Below are 15,600 nucleotides of genomic sequence, written 5' to 3' on the forward strand. Positions count from 1 at the left end.
ACTGCTAATCCATTGTGCTCTGCACGCATGGGTTCCAATCCCATCCTCGTCGTATCATTTCTTTTTGGAAAATTCTCTATGCTCAGCGCAAGCAATGCCCCGAGGAAGAAAATTTACCATCACCGTTCAAGAAGGATGCTATTGAAGTCTCTAAACATATTTACAGGCATTATGTAGCGTATCAGTCAGGCAATAGTGAATCGGCACCTCTAATTTATCGTGCCTTATGCCATCCTACATTTTGCAAAACGTTGCAACCATCTACTTGTTAAAACTAAACCAGAGCTGACTCTTTGCCACTCGGGTGGAGTATTCTAGGGATGTGGGACGAGCATCTTTAATGTCATTGGCTAGTGAACATCTCCCTTTTGGAAAAAAAAGCTGATTATTGAGCAGAATAAGAGAACAAGGCACTGCTGAGAGTTGAACTCAGGATCTCCTGTTTACTAGACAGGCGCTTTAACCAACTAAGCCACAGCGCCCATGAGCAAAACTGTGGAAAACCAGAAAGATGGCAAGGATGATCCAGGAGAAGAATTTTTAAATGTAGGATGATTTTGAGGAGTGGTTCTAAGTTTTGCTATTTGTCACAGAGATGGCAAATTAAGTGTGAACAGATCCTATGCAGCATGTAGTTTCAGGTGGCTACCACTATAGAACAGCAAGGAAGTCGAGTCCCATCACATACTTGGCAGCAGCATGCAGTTCTCTGTCATTTTGCATCGTGACAATTCTAAATGAAATCGGCTTGGGACGATCCTTTTTGGAAAAGACATGGATAATTTCTCCATAGGTATGTAATCCATGCATTTGCCTTGCATGAATTGCGGCCTGTTTTACTTTAAAAGTTAGATAGAAGGCAGAATTGACAGATTTAGGGAATGCTAGGGAAATGCCAACATAAATGAGAAGCAGAGAGGACTGAATGTTTAGTATTTATGCCATTAGCATGGGTCATCACGTTGGATGTAAAACAAGACCTGCTGAGCCAATGTCTGATGTACGGCGCTGTTGCATGTGGAAAGAAAATGAAGCCTAAGAATCATCACGACTGTTTTCCAAATGTGGGTTCGGTAAAGGTACTTTTGTTGACGGGGTGGCCGAGTGGTTAAGGCGATGGACTGCTAATCCATTGTGCTCTGCACGCATGGGTTCGAATCCCATCCTCGTCGTATGATTCCTTTTTGGAAAATTCTCTATGCTCAGCGCAAGCAATGCCCCGAGGAAGAAAATTTACCATCACCGTTCAAGAAGGATGCTATTGAAGTCTCTAAACATATTTACAGGCATTATGTAGCGTATCAGTCAGGCAATAGTGAATCGGCACCTCTAATTTATCGTGCCTTATGCCATCCTACATTTTGCAAAACGTTGCAACCATCTACTTGTTAAAACTAAACCAGAGCTGACTCTTTGCCACTCGGGTGGAGTATTCTACGGATGTGGGACGAGCATCTTTAATGTCATTGGCTAGTGAACATCTCCCTTTTGGAAAAAAGAGCTGATTATTGACCAGAATAAGAGAACAAGGCACTGCTGAGAGTTGAACTGAGGATCTCCCGTTTACTAGACAGGCGCTTTAACCAACTAAGCCACAGCGCCCATGAGTAAAGCTGTGGAAAACCAGAAAGATGGCAAGGATGATCCAGGAGAAGAATTTTTAAATGTAGGATGATTTTGAGGAGTGGTTCTAAGTTTTGCTATTTGTCACAGAGATGGCAAATTAAGTGTGAACAGATCCTATGCAGCATGTAGTTTCAGGTGGCTACCACTATAGAACAGCAAGGAAGTCGAGTCCCATGACATACTTGGCAGCAGCATGCAGTTCTCTGTCATTTTGCATCGTGACAATTCTAAATGAAATCGGCTTGGGAAGATCCTTTTTGGAAAAGACATGGATAATTTGTCCATAGGTATGTAATCCATGCATTTGCCTTGCATGAATTGTGGCCTGTTTTACTTTAAAAGTTAGATAGAAGGCAGAATTGACAGATTTAGGGAATGCTAGGGAAATGCCAACATAAATGAGAAGCAGAGAGGACTGAATGTTTAGTATTTATGCCATTAGCATGGGTCATCACGTTGGATGTAAAACAAGACCTGCTGAGCCAATGTCTGATGTACGGCGCTGTTGCATGTGGAAAGAAAATGAAGCCTAAGAATCATCACGACTGTTTTCCAAATGTGGGTTCGGTAAAAGTACTTTTGTTGACGGCGTGGCCGAGTGGTTAAGGCGATGGACTGCTAATCCATTGTGCTCTGCACGCATGGGTTCCAATCCCATCCTCGTCGTATCATTTCTTTTTGGAAAATTCTCTATGCTCAGCGCAAGCAATGCCCCGAGGAAGAAAATTTACCATCACCGTTCAAGAAGGATGCTATTGAAGTCTCTAAACATATTTACAGGCATTATGTAGCGTATCAGTCAGGCAATAGTGAATCGGCACCTCTAATTTATCGTGCCTTATGCCATCCTACATTTTGCAAAACGTTGCAACCATCTACTTGTTAAAACTAAACCAGAGCTGACTCTTTGCCACTCGGGTGGAGTATTCTAGGGATGTGGGACGAGCATCTTTAATGTCATTGGCTAGTGAACATCTCCCTTTTGGAAAAAAGTGCTGATTATTGAGCAGAATAAGAGAACAAGGCACTGCTGAGAGTTGAACTCAGGATCTCCTGTTTACTAGACAGGTGCTTTAACCAACTAAGCCACAGCGCCCATGAGCAAAACTGTGGAAAACTGTGGAAAACCAGAAAGATGGCAATGATGATCCAGGAGAAGAATTTTTAAATGTAGGATGATTTTGAGGAGTGGTTCTAAGTTTTGCTATTTGTCACAGAGATGGCAAATTAAGTGTGAACAGATCCTATGCAGCATGTAGTTTCAGGTGGCTACCACTATAGAACAGCAAGGAAGTCGAGTCCCATCACATACTTGGCAGCAGCATGCAGTTCTCTGTCATTTTGCATCGTGACAATTCTAAATGAAATCGGCTTGGGACGATCCTTTTTGGAAAAGACATGGATAATTTGTCCATAGGTATGTAATCCATGCATTTGCCTTGCATGAATTGTGGCCTGTTTTACTTTAAAAGTTAGATAGAAGGCAGAATTGACAGATTTAGGGAATGCTAGGGAAATGCCAACATAAATGAGAAGCAGAGAGGACTGAATGTTTAGTATGTATGCCATTAGCATGGGTCATCACGTTGGATGTAAAACAAGACCTGCTGAGCCAATGTCTGATGTACGGCGCTGTTGCATGTGGAAAGAAAATGAAGCCTAAGAATCATCACGACTGTTTTCCAAATGTGGGTTCGGTAAAGGTACTTTTGTTGACGGGGTGGCCGAGTGGTTAAGGCGATGGACTGCTAATCCATTGTGCTCTGCACGCATGGGTTCGAATCCCATCCTCGTCGTATGATTCCTTTTTGGAAAATTCTCTATGCTCAGCGCAAGCAATGCCCCGAGGAAGAAAATTTACCATCACCGTTCAAGAAGGATGCTATTGAAGTCTCTAAACATATTTACAGGCATTATGTAGCGTATCAGTCAGGCAATAGTGAATCGGCACCTCTAATTTATCGTGCCTTATGCCATCCTACATTTTGCAAAACGTTGCAACCATCTACTTGTTAAAACTAAACCAGAGCTGACTCTTTGCCACTCGGGTGGAGTATTCTAGGGATGTGGGACGAGCATCTTTAATGTCATTGGCTAGTGAACATCTCCCTTTTGGAAAAAAGTGCTGATTATTGAGCAGAATAAGAGAACAAGGCACTGCTGAGAGTTGAACTCAGGATCTCCTGTTTACTAGACAGGCGCTTTAACCAACTAAGCCACAGCGCCCATGAGCAAAACTGTGGAAAACCAGAAAGATGGCAATGATGATCCAGGAGAAGAATTTTTAAATGTAGGATGATTTTGAGGAGTGGTTCTAAGTTTTGCTATTTGTCACAGAGATGGCAAATTAAGTGTGAACAGATCCTATGCAGCATGTAGTTTCAGGTGGCTACCACTATAGAACAGCAAGGAAGTCGAGTCCCATCACATACTTGGCAGCAGCATGCAGTTCTCTGTCATTTTGCATCGTGACAATTCTAAATGAAATCGGCTTGGGACGATCCTTTTTGGAAAAGACATGGATAATTTGTCCATAGGTATGTAATCCATGCATTTGCCTTGCATGAATTGTGGCCTGTTTTACTTTAAAAGTTAGATAGAAGGCAGAATTGACAGATTTAGGGAATGCTAGGGAAATGCCAACATAAATGAGAAGCAGAGAGGACTGAATGTTTAGTATTTATGCCATTAGCATGGGTCATTACGTTGGATGTAAAACAAGACCTGCTGAGCCAATGTCTGATGTACGGCGCTGTTGCATGTGGAAAGAAAATGAAGCCTAAGAATCATCACGACTGTTTTCCAAATGTGGGTTCGGTAAAGGTACTTTTGTTGACGGGGTGGCCGAGTGGTTAAGGCGATGGACTGCTAATCCATTGTGCTCTGCACGCATGGGTTCGAATCCCATCCTCGTCGTATGATTCCTTTTTGGAAAATTCTCTATTCTCAGCGCAAGCAATGCCCCGAGGAAGAAAATTTACCATCACCGTTCAAGAAGGATGCTATTGAAGTCTCTAAACATATTTACAGGCATTATGTAGCGTATCAGTCAGGCAATAGTGAATCGGCACCTCTAATTTATCGTGCCTTATGCCATCCTACATTTTGCAAAACGTTGCAACCATCTACTTGTTAAAACTAAACCAGAGCTGACTCTTTGCCACTCGGGTGGAGTATTCTACGGATGTGGGACGAGCATCTTTAATGTCATTGGCTAGTGAACATCTCCCTTTTGGAAAAAAGAGCTGATTATTGACCAGAATAAGAGAACAAGGCACTGCTGAGAGTTGAACTGAGGATCTCCCGTTTACTAGACAGGCGCTTTAACCAACTAAGCCACAGCGCCCATGAGCAAAGCTGTGGAAAACCAGAAAGATGGCAAGGATGATCCAGGAGAAGAATTTTTAAATGTAGGATGATTTTGAGGAGTGGTTCTAAGTTTTGCTATTTGTCACAGAGATGGCAAATTAAGTGTGAACAGATCCTATGCAGCATGTAGTTTCAGGTGGCTACCACTATAGAACAGCAAGGAAGTCGAGTCCCATGACATACTTGGCAGCAGCATGCAGTTCTCTGTCATTTTGCATCGTGACAATTCTAAATGAAATCGGCTTGGGAAGATCCTTTTTGGAAAAGACATGGATAATTTGTCCATAGGTATGTAATCCATGCATTTGCCTTGCATGAATTGTGGCCTGTTTTACTTTAAAAGTTAGATAGAAGGCAGAATTGACAGATTTAGGGAATGCTAGGGAAATGCCAACATAAATGAGAAGCAGAGAGGACTGAATGTTTAGTATTTATGCCATTAGCATGGGTCATCACGTTGGATGTAAAACAAGACCTGCTGAGCCAATGTCTGATGTACGGCGCTGTTGCATGTGGAAAGAAAATGAAGCCTAAGAATCATCACGACTGTTTTCCAAATGTGGGTTCGGTAAAAGTACTTTTGTTGACGGCGTGGCCGAGTGGTTAAGGCGATGGACTGCTAATCCATTGTGCTCTGCACGCATGGGTTCGAATCCCATCCTCGTCGTATCATTTCTTTTTGGAAAATTCTCTATGCTCAGCGCAAGCAATGCCCCGAGGAAGAAAATTTACCATCACCGTTCAAGAAGGATGCTATTGAAGTCTCTAAACATATTTACAGGCATTATGTAGCGTATCAGTCAGGCAATAGTGAATCGGCACCTCTAATTTATCGTGCCTTATGCCATCCTACATTTTGCAAAACGTTGCAACCATCTACTTGTTAAAACTAAACCAGAGCTGACTCTTTGCCACTCGGGTGGAGTATTCTAGGGATGTGGGACGAGCATCTTTAATGTCATTGGCTAGTGAACATCTCCCTTTTGGAAAAAAGTGCTGATTATTGAGCAGAATAAGAGAACAAGGCACTGCTGAGAGTTGAACTCAGGATCTCCTGTTTACTAGACAGGCGCTTTAACCAACTAAGCCACAGCGCCCATGAGCAAAACTGTGGAAAACCAGAAAGATGGCAAGGATGATCCAGGAGAAGAATTTTTAAATGTAGGATGATTTTGAGGAGTGGTTCTAAGTTTTGCTATTTGTCACAGAGATGGCAAATTAAGTGTGAACAGATCCTATGCAGCATGTAGTTTCAGGTGGCTACCACTATAGAACAGCAAGGAAGTCGAGTCCCATCACATACTTGGCAGCAGCATGCAGTTCTCTGTCATTTTGCATCGTGACAATTCTAAATGAAATCGGCTTGGGACGATCCTTTTTGGAAAAGACATGGATAATTTCTCCATAGGTATGTAATCCATGCATTTGCCTTGCATGAATTGTGGCCTGTTTTACTTTAAAAGTTAGATAGAAGGCAGAATTGACAGATTTAGGGAATGCTAGGGAAATGCCAACATAAATGAGAAGCAGAGAGGACTGAATGTTTAGTATTTATGCCATTAGCATGGGTCATCACGTTGGATGTAAAACAAGACCTGCTGAGCCAATGTCTGATGTACGGCGCTGTTGCATGTGGAAAGAAAATGAAGCCTAAGAATCATCACGACTGTTTTCCAAATGTGGGTTCGGTAAAGGTACTTTTGTTGACGGGGTGGCCGAGTGGTTAAGGCGATGGACTGCTAATCCATTGTGCTCTGCACGCATGGGTTCGAATCCCATCCTCGTCGTATGATTTCTTTTTGGAAAATTCTCTATGCTCAGCGCAAGCAATGCCCCGAGGAAGAAGATTTACCATCACCGTTCAAGAAGGATGCTATTGAAGTCTCTAAACATATTTACAGGCATTATGTAGCGTATCAGTCAGGCAATAGTGAATCGGCACCTCTAATTTATCGTGCCTTATGCCATCCTACATTTTGCAAAACGTTGCAACCATCTACTTGTTAAAACTAAACCAGAGCTGACTCTTTGCCACTCGGGTGGAGTATTCTAGGGATGTGGGACGAGCATCTTTAATGTCATTGGCTAGTGAACATCTCCCTTTTGGAAAAAAGTGCTGATTATTGAGCAGAATAAGAGAACAAGGCACTGCTGAGAGTTGAACTCAGGATCTCCTGTTTACTAGACAGGCGCTTTAACCAACTAAGCCACAGCGCCCATGAGCAAAACTGTGGAAAACTGTGGAAAACCAGAAAGATGGCAAGGATGATCCAGGAGAAGAATTTTTAAATGTAGGATGATTTTGAGGAGTGGTTCTAAGTTTTGCTATTTGTCACAGAGATGGCAAATTAAGTGTGAACAGATCCTATGCAGCATGTAGTTTCAGGTGGCTACCACTATAGAACAGCAAGGAAGTCGAGTCCCATCACATACTTGGCAGCAGCATGCAGTTCTCTGTCATTTTGCATCGTGACAATTCTAAATGAAATCGGCTTGGGACGATCCTTTTTGGAAAAGACATGGATAATTTCTCCATAGGTATGTAATCCATGCATTTGCCTTGCATGAATTGTGGCCTGTTTTACTTTAAAAGTTAGATAGAAGGCAGAATTGACAGATTTAGGGAATGCTAGGGAAATGCCAACATAAATGAGAAGCAGAGAGGACTGAATGTTTAGTATTTATGCCATTAGCATGGGTCATCACGTTGGATGTAAAACAAGACCTGCTGAGCCAATGTCTGATGTACGGCGCTGTTGCATGTGGAAAGAAAATGAAGCCTAAGAATCATCACGACTGTTTTCCAAATGTGGGTTCGGTAAAGGTACTTTTGTTGACGGGGTGGCTGAGTGGTTAAGGCGATGGACTACTAATCCATTGTGCTCTGCACGCATGGGTTCGAATCCCATCCTCGTCGTATGATTTCTTTTTGGAAAATTCTCTATGCTCAGCGCAAGCAATGCCCCGAGGAAGAAGATTTACCATCACCGTTCAAGAAGGATGCTATTGAAGTCTCTAAACATATTTACAGGCATTATGTAGCGTATCAGTCAGGCAATAGTGAATCGGCACCTCTAATTTATCGTGCCTTATGCCATCCTACATTTTGCAAAACGTTGCAACCATCTACTTGTTAAAACTAAACCAGAGCTGACTCTTTGGGATGTGGGACGAGCATCTTTAATGTCATTGGCTAGTGAACATCTCCCTTTTGGAAAAAAGTGCTGATTATTGAGCAGAATAAGAGAACAAGGCACTGCTGAGAGTTGAACTCAGGATCTCCTATTTACTAGACAGGCGCTTTAACCAACTAAGCCACAGCGCCCATGAGCAAAACTGTGGAAAACTGTGGAAAACCAGAAAGATGGCAATGATGATCCAGGAGAAGAATTTTTAAATGTAGGATGATTTTGAGGAGTGGTTCTAAGTTTTGCTATTTGTCACAGAGATGGCAAATTAAGTGTGAACAGATCCTATGCAGCATGTAGTTTCAGGTGGCTACCACTATAGAACAGCAAGGAAGTCGAGTCCCATGACATACTTGGCAGCAGCATGCAGTTCTCTGTCATTTTGCATCGTGACAATTCTAAATGAAATCGGCTTGGGAAGATCCTTTTTGGAAAAGACATGGATAATTTGTCCATAGGTATGTAATCCATGCATTTGCCTTGCATGAATTGTGGCCTGTTTTACTTTAAAAGTTAGATAGAAGGCAGAATTGACAGATTTAGGGAATGCTAGGGAAATGCCAACATAAATGAGAAGCAGAGAGGACTGAATGTTTAGTATTTATGCCATTAGCATGGGTCATCACGTTGGATGTAAAACAAGACCTGCTGAGCCAATGTCTGATGTACGGCGCTGTTGCATGTGGAAAGAAAATGAAGCCTAAGAATCATCACGACTGTTTTCCAAATGTGGGTTCGGTAAAAGTACTTTTGTTGACGGCGTGGCCGAGTGGTTAAGGCGATGGACTGCTAATCCATTGTGCTCTGCACGCATGGGTTCGAATCCCATCCTTGTCGTATCATTTCTTTTTGGAAAATTCTCTATGCTCAGCGCAAGCAATGCCCCGAGGAAGAAAATTTACCATCACCGTTCAAGAAGGATGCTATTGAAGTCTCTAAACATATTTACAGGCATTATGTAGCGTATCAGTCAGGCAATAGTGAATCGGCACCTCTAATTTATCGTGCCTTATGCCATCCTACATTTTGCAAAACGTTGCAACCATCTACTTGTTAAAACTAAACCAGAGCTGACTCTTTGCCACTCGGGTGGAGTATTCTAGGGATGTGGGACGAGCATCTTTAATGTCATTGGCTAGTGAACATCTCCCTTTTGGAAAAAAGTGCTGATTATTGAGCAGAATAAGAGAACAAGGCACTGCTGAGAGTTGAACTCAGGATCTCCTGTTTACTAGACAGGCGCTTAAACCAACTAAGCCACAGCGCCCATGAGCAAAACTGTGGAAAACCAGAAAGATGGCAAGGATGATCCAGGAGAAGAATTTTTAAATGTAGGATGATTTTGAGGAGTGGTTCTAAGTTTTGCTATTTGTCACAGAGATGGCAAATTAAGTGTGAACAGATCCTATGCAGCATGTAGTTTCAGGTGGCTACCACTATAGAACAGCAAGGAAGTCGAGTCCCATCACATACTTGGCAGCAGCATGCAGTTCTCTGTCATTTTGCATCGTGACAATTCTAAATGAAATCGGCTTGGGACGATCCTTTTTGGAAAAGACATGGATAATTTGTCCATAGGTATGTAATCCATGCATTTGCCTTGCATGAATTGTGGCCTGTTTTACTTTAAAAGTTAGATAGAAGGCAGAATTGACAGATTTAGGGAATGCTAGGGAAATGCCAACATAAATGAGAAGCAGAGAGGACTGAATGTTTAGTATTTATGCCATTAGCATGGGTCATCACGTTGGATGTAAAACAAGACCTGCTGAGCCAATGTCTGATGTACGGCGCTGTTGCATGTGGAAAGAAAATGAAGCCTAAGAATCATCACGACTGTTTTCCAAATGTGGGTTCGGTAAAGGTACTTTTGTTGACGGAGTGGCCGAGTGGTTAAGGCGATGGACTGCTAATCCATTGTGCTCTGCACGCATGGGTTCGAATCCCATCCTCGTCGTGTGATTTCTTTTTGGAAAATTCTCTATGCTCAGCGCAAGCAATGCCCCGAGGAAGAAGATTTACCATCACCGTTCAAGAAGGATGCTATTGAAGTCTCTAAACATATTTACAGGCATTATGTAGCGTATCAGTCAGGCAATAGTGAATCGGCACCGCTAATTTATCGTGCCTTATGCCATCCTACATTTTGCAAAACGTTGCAACCATCTACTTGTTAAAACTAAACCAGAGCTGACTCTTTGCCACTCGGGTGGAGTATTCTAGGGATGTGGGACGAGCATCTTTAATGTCATTGGCTAGTGAACATCTCCCTTTTGGAAAAAAGTGCTGATTATTGAGCAGAATAAGAGAACAAGGCACTGCTGAGAGTTGAACTCAGGATCTCCTGTTTACTAGACAGGCGCTTAAACCAACTAAGCCACAGCGCCCATGAGCAAAACTGTGGAAAACTGTGGAAAACCAGAAAGATGGCAATGATGATCCAGGAGAAGAATTTTTAAATGTAGGATGATTTTGAGGAGTGGTTCTAAGTTTTGCTATTTGTCACAGAGATGGCAAATTAAGTGTGAACAGATCCTATGCAGCATGTAGTTTCAGGTGGCTACCACTATAGAACAGCAAGGAAGTCGAGTCCCATCACATACTTGGCAGCAGCATGCAGTTCTCTGTCATTTTGCATCGTGACAATTCTAAATGAAATCGGCTTGGGACGATCCTTTTTGGAAAAGACATGGATAATTTGTCCATAGGTATGTAATCCATGCATTTGCCTTGCATGAATTGTGGCCTGTTTTACTTTAAAAGTTAGATAGAAGGCAGAATTGACAGATTTAGGGAATGCTAGGGAAATGCCAACATAAATGAGAAGCAGAGAGGACTGAATGTTTAGTATTTATGCCATTAGCATGGGTCATCACGTTGGATGTAAAACAAGACCTGCTGAGCCAATGTCTGATGTACGGCGCTGTTGCATGTGGAAAGAAAATGAAGCCTAAGAATCATCACGACTGTTTTCCAAATGTGGGTTCGGTAAAGGTACTTTTGTTGACGGGGTGGCCGAGTGGTTAAGGCGATGGACTGCTAATCCATTGTGCTCTGCACGCATGGGTTCGAATCCCATCCTCGTCGTATGATTTCTTTTTGGAAAATTCTCTATGCTCAGCGCAAGCAATGCCCCGAGGAAGAAGATTTACCATCACCGTTCAAGAAGGATGCTATTGAAGTCTCTAAACATATTTACAGGCATTATGTAGCGTATCAGTCAGGCAATAGTGAATCGGCACCGCTAATTTATCGTGCCTTATGCCATCCTACATTTTGCAAAACGTTGCAACCATCTACTTGTAAAAACTAAACCAGAGCTGACTCTTTGCCACTCGGGTGGAGTATTCTAGGGATGTGGGACGAGCATCTTTAATGTCATTGGCTAGTGAACATCTCCCTTTTGGAAAAAAGTGCTGATTATTGAGCAGAATAAGAGAACAAGGCACTGCTGAGAGTTGAACTCAGGATCTCCTGTTTACTAGACAGGCGCTTAAACCAACTAAGCCACAGCGCCCATGAGCAAAACTGTGGAAAACTGTGGAAAACCAGAAAGATGGCAATGATGATCCAGGAGAAGAATTTTTAAATGTAGGATGATTTTGAGGAGTGGTTCTAAGTTTTGCTATTTGTCACAGAGATGGCAAATTAAGTGTGAACAGATCCTATGCAGCATGTAGTTTCAGGTGGCTACCACTATAGAACAGCAAGGAAGTCGAGTCCCATCACATACTTGGCAGCAGCATGCAGTTCTCTGTCATTTTGCATCGTGACAATTCTAAATGAAATCGGCTTGGGACGATCCTTTTTGGAAAAGACATGGATAATTTGTCCATAGGTATGTAATCCATGCATTTGCCTTGCATGAATTGTGGCCTGTTTTACTTTAAAAGTTAGATAGAAGGCAGAATTGACAGATTTAGGGAATGCTAGGGAAATGCCAACATAAATGAGAAGCAGAGAGGACTGAATGTTTAGTATTTATGCCATTAGCATGGGTCATCACGTTGGATGTAAAACAAGACCTGCTGAGCCAATGTCTGATGTACGGCGCTGTTGCATGTGGAAAGAAAATGAAGCCTAAGAATCATCACGACTGTTTTCCAAATGTGGGTTCGGTAAAGGTACTTTTGTTGACGGGGTGGCCGAGTGGTTAAGGCGATGGACTGCTAATCCATTGTGCTCTGCACGCATGGGTTCGAATCCCATCCTCGTCGTATGATTCCTTTTTGGAAAATTCTCTATGCTCAGCGCAAGCAATGCCCCGAGGAAGAAAATTTACCATCACCGTTCAAGAAGGATGCTATTGAAGTCTCTAAACATATTTACAGGCATTATGTAGCGTATCAGTCAGGCAATAGTGAATCGGCACCTCTAATTTATCGTGCCTTATGCCATCCTACATTTTGCAAAACGTTGCAACCATCTACTTGTTAAAACTAAACCAGAGCTGACTCTTTGCCACTCGGGTGGAGTATTCTACGGATGTGGGACGAGCATCTTTAATGTCATTGGCTAGTGAACATCTCCCTTTTGGAAAAAAAAAATGATTATTGAGCACGATAAGAGAACAAGGCACTGCTGAGAGTTGAACTGAGGATCTCCCGTTTACTAGACAGGCGCTTTAACCAACTAAGCCACAGCGCCCATGAGCAAAGCTGTGGAAAACCAGAAAGATGGCAAGGATGATCCAGGAGAAGAATTTTTAAATGTAGGATGATTTTGAGGAGTGGTTCTAAGTTTTGCTATTTGTCACAGAGATGGCAAATTAAGTGTGAACAGATCCTATGCAGCATGTAGTTTCAGGTGGCTACCACTATAGAACAGCAAGGAAGTCGAGTCCCATGACATACTTGGCAGCAGCATGCAGTTCTCTGTCATTTTGCATCGTGACAATTCTAAATGAAATCGGCTTGGGAAGATCCTTTTTGGAAAAGACATGGATAATTTGTCCATAGGTATGTAATCCATGCATTTGCCTTGCATGAATTGTGGCCTGTTTTACTTTAAAAGTTAGATAGAAGGCAGAATTGACAGATTTAGGGAATGCTAGGGAAATGCCAACATAAATGAGAAGCAGAGAGGACTGGATGTTTAGTATTTATGCCATTAGCATGGGTCATCACGTTGGATGTAAAACAAGACCTGCTGAGCCAATGTCTGATGTACGGCGCTGTTGCATGTGGAAAGAAAATGAAGCCTAAGAATCATCACGACTGTTTTCCAAATGTGGGTTCGGTAAAAGTACTTTCGTTGACGGGGTGGCCGAGTGGTTAAGGCGATGGACTGCTAATCCATTGTGCTCTGCACGCATGGGTTCGAATCCCATCCTCGTCGTATGATTTCCTTTTGGAAAATTCTCTATGCTCAGCGCAAGCAATGCCCCGAGGAAGAAAATTTACCATCACCGTTCAAGAAGGATGCTATTGAAGTCTCTAAACATATTTACAGGCCTTATGTAGCGTATCAGTCAGGCAATAGTGAATCGGCACCTCTAATTTATCGTGCCTTATGCCATCCTACATTTTGCAAAACGTTGCAACCATCTACTTGTTAAAACTAAACCAGAGCTGACTCTTTGCCACTCGGGTGGAGTATTCTAGGGATGTGGGACGAGCATCTTTAATGTCATTGGCTAGTGAACATCTCCCTTTTGGAAAAAAGTGCTGATTATTGAGCAGAATAAGAGAACAAGGCACTGCTGAGAGTTGAACTCAGGATCTCCTGTTTACTAGACAGGCGCTTTAACCAACTAAGCCACAGCGCCCATGAGCAAAACTGTGGAAAACCAGAAAGATGGCAAGGATGATCCAGGAGAAGAATTTTTAAATGTAGGATGATTTTGAGGAGTGGTTCTAAGTTTTGCTATTTGTCACAGAGATGGCAAATTAAGTGTGAACAGATCCTATGCAGCATGTAGTTTCAGGTGGCTACCACTATAGAACAGCAAGGAAGTCGAGTCCCATCACATACTTGGCAGCAGCATGCAGTTCTCTGTCATTTTGCATCGTGACAATTCTAAATGAAATCGGCTTGGGACGATCCTTTTTGGAAAAGACATGGATAATTTCTCCATAGGTATGTAATCCATGCATTTGCCTTGCATGAATTGTGGCCTGTTTTACTTTAAAAGTTAGATAGAAGGCAGAATTGACAGATTTAGGGAATGCTAGGGAAATGCCAACATAAATGAGAAGCAGAGAGGACTGAATGTTTAGTATTTATGCCATTAGCATGGGTCATCACGTTGGATGTAAAACAAGACCTGCTGAGCCAATGTCTGATGTACGGCGCTGTTGCATGTGGAAAGAAAATGAAGCCTAAGAATCATCACGACTGTTTTCCAAATGTGGGTTCGGTAAAGGTACTTTTGTTGACGGGGTGGCCGAGTGGTTAAGGCGATGGACTGCTAATCCATTGTGCTCTGCACGCATGGGTTTCGAATCCCATCCTCGTCGTATGATTTCTTTTTGGAAAATTCTCTATGCTCAGCGCAAGCAATGCCCCGAGGAAGAAGATTTACCATCACCGTTCAAGAAGGATGCTATTGAAGTCTCTAAACATATTTACAGGCATTATGTAGCGTATCAGTCAGGCAATAGTGAATCGGCACCTCTAATTTATCGTGCCTTATGCCATCCTACATTTTGCAAAACGTTGCAACCATCTACTTGTTAAAACTAAACCAGAGCTGACTCTTTGCCACTCGGGTGGAGTATTCTAGGGATGTGGGACGAGCATCTTTAATGTCATTGGCTAGTGAACATCTCCCTTTTGGAAAAAAGTGCTGATTATTGAGCAGAATAAGAGAACAAGGCACTGCTGAGAGTTGAACTCAGGATCTCCTGTTTACTAGACAGGCGCTTTAACCAACTAAGCCACAGCGCCCATGAGCAAAACTGTGGAAAACTGTGGAAAACCAGAAAGATGGCAATGATGATCCAGGAGAAGAATTTTTAAATGTAGGATGATTTTGAGGAGTGGTTCTAAGTTTTGCTATTTGTCACAGAGATGGCAAATTAAGTGTGAACAGATCCTATGCAGCATGTAGTTTCAGGTGGCTACCACTATAGAACAGCAAGGAAGTCGAGTCCCATCACATACTTGGCAGCAGCATGCAGTTCTCTGTCATTTTGCATCGTGACAATTCTAAATGAAATCGGCTTGGGACGATCCTTTTTGGAAAAGACATGGATAATTTGTCCATAGGTATGTAATCCATGCATTTGCCTTGCATGAATTGTGGCCTCTTTTACTTTAAAAGTTAGATAGAAGGCAGAATTGACAGATTTAGGGAATGCTAGGGAAATGCCAACATAAATGAGAAGTAGAGAGGACTGAATGTTTAGTATTTATGCCATTAGCATGGGTCATCACGTTGGATGTAAAACAAGACCTGCTGAGCCAATGTCTGATG

General features: G+C 42.4%; 8 non-coding genes across 8 annotated transcripts; all 8 read left to right on the forward strand.

Moving 5' to 3' along the window:
* The first annotated feature begins 1,090 nt into the window (after positions 1–1,090).
* TRNAS-GCU (transfer RNA serine (anticodon GCU)) lies at positions 1,091–1,172 on the forward strand. Its single transcript has one exon. It is a non-coding gene; the product is annotated as a tRNA-Ser (tRNA).
* A 2,168-nt stretch (positions 1,173–3,340) lies between these two features.
* TRNAS-GCU (transfer RNA serine (anticodon GCU)) lies at positions 3,341–3,422 on the forward strand. The gene has a single exon. It is a non-coding gene; the product is annotated as a tRNA-Ser (tRNA).
* A 1,038-nt stretch (positions 3,423–4,460) lies between these two features.
* On the forward strand, positions 4,461–4,542 carry TRNAS-GCU (transfer RNA serine (anticodon GCU)). Its single transcript has one exon. It is a non-coding gene; the product is annotated as a tRNA-Ser (tRNA).
* A 2,158-nt stretch (positions 4,543–6,700) lies between these two features.
* On the forward strand, positions 6,701–6,782 carry TRNAS-GCU (transfer RNA serine (anticodon GCU)). Its single transcript has one exon. It is a non-coding gene; the product is annotated as a tRNA-Ser (tRNA).
* Positions 6,783–7,830: 1,048 nt separating this feature from the next.
* TRNAS-ACU (transfer RNA serine (anticodon ACU)) lies at positions 7,831–7,912 on the forward strand. Its single transcript has one exon. It is a non-coding gene; the product is annotated as a tRNA-Ser (tRNA).
* A 3,276-nt stretch (positions 7,913–11,188) lies between these two features.
* TRNAS-GCU (transfer RNA serine (anticodon GCU)) lies at positions 11,189–11,270 on the forward strand. Its single transcript has one exon. It is a non-coding gene; the product is annotated as a tRNA-Ser (tRNA).
* Positions 11,271–12,318: 1,048 nt separating this feature from the next.
* Positions 12,319–12,400, forward strand: TRNAS-GCU (transfer RNA serine (anticodon GCU)). Its single transcript has one exon. It is a non-coding gene; the product is annotated as a tRNA-Ser (tRNA).
* A 1,038-nt stretch (positions 12,401–13,438) lies between these two features.
* TRNAS-GCU (transfer RNA serine (anticodon GCU)) lies at positions 13,439–13,520 on the forward strand. Its single transcript has one exon. It is a non-coding gene; the product is annotated as a tRNA-Ser (tRNA).
* Positions 13,521–15,600: the final 2,080 nt, after the last annotated feature.

The sequence above is a fragment of the Eleutherodactylus coqui genome, unplaced genomic scaffold (assembly GCF_035609145.1).
Source record: "Eleutherodactylus coqui strain aEleCoq1 unplaced genomic scaffold, aEleCoq1.hap1 HAP1_SCAFFOLD_456, whole genome shotgun sequence".
NCBI classification, from domain to species: domain Eukaryota; kingdom Metazoa; phylum Chordata; class Amphibia; order Anura; family Eleutherodactylidae; genus Eleutherodactylus; species Eleutherodactylus coqui.